Source organism: Leopardus geoffroyi, chromosome A2 (assembly GCF_018350155.1).
Source record: "Leopardus geoffroyi isolate Oge1 chromosome A2, O.geoffroyi_Oge1_pat1.0, whole genome shotgun sequence".
Taxonomy (NCBI): Eukaryota; Metazoa; Chordata; class Mammalia; order Carnivora; family Felidae; genus Leopardus; species Leopardus geoffroyi.
The window spans coordinates 60,648,545-60,653,707 of record NC_059331.1 but is presented as its reverse complement, the minus strand read 5'-3'; the positions used below and the strand labels follow the sequence as shown (position 1 = coordinate 60,653,707).

Here is a 5,163-nt window from a genome sequence, read left to right as displayed (position 1 = left end):
AAATAAAATGTTTGGATTTTTCAAAATAAAATAAGAAACTGAAGAAATTTAAAGTTTGCTGTTCATTATGTCAATTGCTTATATATATATATATATATATATATATATATATTTTTTTTTTTTTTTTTTTTTTTTTTTTGCTATAGGGTGTACGTACCAGATAAGAACTTAGGTCAGCCTCATTAAAGAGATATCTGAAATATCAGTGGCTTGTATGAGGTAGAGGTGTTATTTATCAGGTAATGAGAAGTCAAGAGTGAGTTAGGGAGTCCAGTGTTGGCACAGGCTGTCGGGAAGCACCTTCTGCCATGGTGCTCAGCCAGCCCACATGGGTCACAAGATGGTTCCTACTCTGTATCATCATTGAATCTATATTCCAGAAATAAAGGAGCGTGGAAAAGATGAAAGGATAACAGACAAGCCAGCCAAGTTTGTCCCATTTTAAATGTCTCATTGGAAGCACCCAACAAAATTTTCTTTCAAATTCGTGGGTCAGAACTGTTTCACATGGGAAATGTTAGCTACAAGGAAGGTTGGGAAAAGTAAGGGTTTTTAGCTGGACAATCGCCACACCCAATAAAATTGGTATTGTGTTAGTAAGGAAGTAAATGAGAAATAGGTATTGAGTAGGTAACAGTTGCCCACCCAAATAATTGAATGTGATGGATAGAGAAGTTTCCATTATACCTTGGAGACATGTCTGTTGGTCACCAGAGGGCCCACCCTAAGAACTGGGCCTCACAGAAATGAAATGAGTTTTAGTTTCAAGTTTTGGGAAGGACTGATTTACAAATATATGCCATCTGGGTGGCCCTTTGCCTTGCAAAATCTATTGACTGCTACTTGAACTCGCAAGCAAATGATTGATTTAACCCCCTATATATTAAGCTTAGACTACTCATGTCTGAAATTGCTAGAGATGTTCAAGCTACGAATTCTCCATTTTCTGCTGACCTTGTGAGTGTTCTGTGTCTGCTTCTTGTTGGAGCATTTACACTAAAATCGTTCTCTTAATTTCTGAGAATTTGAATGAAAGAATTCAACTGTTGAGTGGCCTTACCTGGACCATGAAAATACCAAATACATTTTAGTTAGGAGAACTCTGCTGTAGATAAATGGACTCAGAAGAACCTAAACTGGCTCAGTTATGGTGCTCTGAGGTCGGAGCAGCAGTGCCTCGGAAACTATTTTTGTTTCCCTTAGAAAATTAAAATCTCCAAACCAAGAGTCCCCAGGTGCTTATGAATATTCTTATTATTTAACTGCATTGTGGTCAGTGAACCCAGGCCCTGCTGATGATAGAGAGGATAGCATCTTGTTTTCAAAAATCTATTATGTTTATGTCAGAATAGAAGGAATACTTTTCAGTATACAAGTCCCAAGATTCAGATGTTCAACACCAAACTCTGTGATGTGCTTAGACCTGGCGACTTTAGAGGAAAACAAATGCCACTTTTTTCTTTTCTTTTCTTTTCTTTTCTTTTCTTTTCTTTTCTTTTCTTTTCTTTTCTTTTTTCTTTTCTTTTCTTTTTGTTTACTTATTTTTGAGACCAAGAAAGAGAGAGAGAAACAGAGCATGAGCAGAGGAGGGCCAGAGAGAGAGGGAGGCACAGAATCTGAAGCAGGCTCCAGGCTGTGAGCTGTCAGCACAGAACCCAACATGGGGCTGGAACACACCAACCGTGAGAACATAACCTGAGCTGAAGTTGGACGCTTAACCTACTGAGACACTCAGGCACCCCGAATGTCACTCTTCATAGTGGAGGCAGGATTCGGTTACATTTCCCAGATGAAGCCCCCACTATAATCTAGTGTTTTCAATTTACCCAAATCCCACCAGAAAACATAGATTTTGAAGGGCACAGGAAATACCTGGAGTCAAAGTAGTTACACAAAAACCATTATGAGGCTGAAAACTCCATAATTAACAGTGTAATACTTCATGTCTCACAGAAACACAGATAATTAAAATGGACCAACCACTAACAACTCAAAGGAACAAACAAGGTGAAGATGGCCTTACAGTGCCCCCTAGCAAACATCGCAAAATTCCTCTTTGTTATGGTAAATCTGGGATAAGCTATTTTGAAGCCACAGTCCAGACATTTGTTGTTCCTAATCACTATTGAAACAGTTTGAAAATTATGAAGATATATGCTGATGGGCACTTAATACTAAACAAACAAAACATAATAATATTCATTGATTGTAATCTGCAACTACATACTTATATGACTGCTGTCCTTCCTTCCATCTGTCCTTTCCATTCTTCCTTCCTTTCTTCAGTTTAAAAAAATTTTTTCCTTAGCCTATAATCTTGAATGTGAAGCACAACAAAAGTAAAAGCAAAGCTAATAAGATTTCAAAGCTGTTTTTCTCTTTTCCACAAATTCACATGTGTTAACTTGGATCATCATTCAGTTCTGCTAAGCCAACACTTTTTATATGGGACTAGCTGAATTTTACAGCCTATTCATCTTACACCTTTTAATTAAATGGCCTCTACTCGGGGCCAGGTCTTTAGTCCACTGTCTTACATAATGTTATCTGCTTGCATTTTTCCTTCTGATTAAGAGTAAGAAATGGTTATAGGGAGTGGAGTAGAAATATGTGAGGATTGCAACAAGGCAAAGCAATTTCATTTTTCACCTGGATGTGTCCTGAGCTTTTCATTCAGGCCAGATGAGCTGCTAAATGCTGTGATTGATTGCTAATTCCACTTGGTTTTCCCAGCAAAGCTGAAGGTAATGAGAGGAAGAGATTTTGTGACAACCACAAGGTGGATAGAAGCATTAAAACAATAGTGTTCAATTTGGAGAAAGTCAACAGAAATGTTAAAAATTAGCCAACTCTTTCTGGGTGTTATGGAAAATTGGAGAGTGGAAACAATAGGTAGATGACATGTGATTAAATATTTAATTAAGCTAAATACACGCCTCTTAATTCTGAATGTGTTCTGTAGAATTGTATTCCATCAAAGTGAAGTAGAGAAACATTTTTAAACAACTCTCTCTTGTGATTATATTTAATTGCTGACTTGATCAGGCTATAACACATCATCCAACATTACTCTCAAATCAAGTCCCGTTTCATATCGCTATTCCATGTATCAGACCCAGTTTTGCAGACGGGATGATGCTCAGGGTACGAATTTCCCCTGCTTAGTCACCATATTGACATATTAACATTTCGCCTTCTTGATTAATTTAACTGGCTTTGGAGAGGTTTACCCTGTGGCACTCAGGGACCAACATAATTGCATCATAGGCCACTCTTGTCAATGCTGATGTTCAAGAAGATAGAAATGTGATGATGCTTTTCTGGACAAGGACAACTCTGGAAGAATGGGGGAATATCCCGGATTAGATTTTGAAGCTCAGTGCTCTTTAGTTAAAGGAAACTCCTGAGTGGAGATGTAGCACCTTGTCCCATCAAGTTTAACTCCAGAAGATATTCACACAAATGCACCAATACTCCTGTTTCCAGAAGAGTATTCAAAATCACTGGAGGAATTCAAAATCACTAGATTGTGGTTAAAGAGAGATGCAGGAGTAGAAAAGGTATTTAAAAATGTTTCAAAATTAAGAAGTGCTTTAAACTTGTGCGTATACATTTGTGAGCGCATTAGCTCCAGATATAGAAAGTGGCTGCTATGGTCGTCGTGGTGTTTTCTTTCCTACTGGTATGCTTAATTAATCATATGTTTATTTCTCCTACTAGACTGTGACTCTCCCAGGACAGGAACTGAGTCGTAGGAAAACTGTATTGCAAGTAGTGTACTTGCACAATGTAATTGGTACACGATTACTGATTGAATTGGATGGAATTGAATTAACTTATTACTGGTAATTGTCACTATCCCATCAGTCAGCAAGCACTGGAGGCTTGTACTAGGAAAACAAAACACTGGCTGGCCCTGGGACTAGGTATTCTGTAAAAAGAAGGTTGGTTATATGATTTTGATTAAAGCTAATACTGCTTTTTTCTTTCTTTCTTTTTTTTTTTTTCCAACGTTTATTCATTTTTGGGACAGAGAGAGACAGAGCATGAATGGGGGAGGGGCAGAGAGAGAGGGAGACACAGAATCGGAAACAGGCTCCAGGCTCTGAGCCATCAGCCCAGAGCCCGATGCGGGGCTCGAACTCACGGACCGTGAGATCGTGACCTGGCTGAAGTCGGACGCTTAACCGACTGCGCCACCCAGGCGCCCCTAATACTGCTTTTTTCTAAGCATAGTAATGAGTAGTTAACTGATTCTGCATTTCCCCTCCATCCCAAAGGAAACTGGGTACCTGTTATGCAATCTTCAACATTCTAGTACCTTCCCTTTTCCATAGCATAAAATAAGCTATCCCTACAGAGATGATTTATGAGTGTACTTTGTTTTAAAGCACATCTGTCTTGCAAACCAGGATTAAAGGTGCTGTATTTTAGAGGGCCATTGACCTCTAAATAGTTCCAGAACACTTGACACTCAGCAACCATTTTCTTTGTGCCATAGCATGTGGTGCACTAAAAGAAAAAAAAAAATCATAATTGCAAGGTTACAGCATAATCAAACAAATGGGAATGCTAACACAATCAAAATAACTAAATAAAGACACTTAACAAAAGAATTAAGAAGAAATCTTGCGAGACAGATGAAGTGGTCAGTGTTGTGATGAAGAAGTGGGTTCAAAGCTGAACTCTGAATCATTAGAGAGGATTTAAATTAGGCTCTTTGTCCACTGATGTGGGGGGGGGGGCTCACCCCTGTGGCTGCTGCTCTGAGCAATAAGCAGAGAAATAGGCTGGAGGGGAACTGAACAAACCATGTACCACTAAGGCTGAGAACAAAGGGAAAGAAACTAGAAACAATGCAGAAATGCTGTCAGTGTAACTGGTAAAACCTCAAAAGACAGAGCCACTGGACTGATTTAATGGCACAAAGAGAGAGTTTCCTCTGATAACGCATTACCCAAAAGTAAAGAATGCCTTGGAGTGGAACACAGTTCATCCATAAGCCCTCGGGATCAGAAGCATCAATAGTAATCCTTGGGTTACAGGAAAGTTATGTGATTCTTGTCATCGTGTCTGCCCCTCCACCACGCACACACACACAGACACACACACACACACACACACACACACACACACACAGAGTTTATCTCAGGGCTGGTTTGA

At 39.1% G+C, this 5,163-nt stretch overlaps 1 long non-coding RNA gene across 1 annotated transcript; it reads right to left on the bottom strand.

Moving 5' to 3' along the window:
- Window positions 1-2,902: 2,902 nt before the first annotated feature.
- On the bottom strand, window positions 2,903-4,515 carry LOC123606124. The gene is made up of 2 exons (XR_006716114.1): window positions 4,293-4,515; window positions 2,903-3,336 (listed from the first exon to the last, which is right to left on the bottom strand). It is a non-coding gene; the product is annotated as an uncharacterized LOC123606124 (long non-coding RNA).
- Window positions 4,516-5,163: the final 648 nt, after the last annotated feature.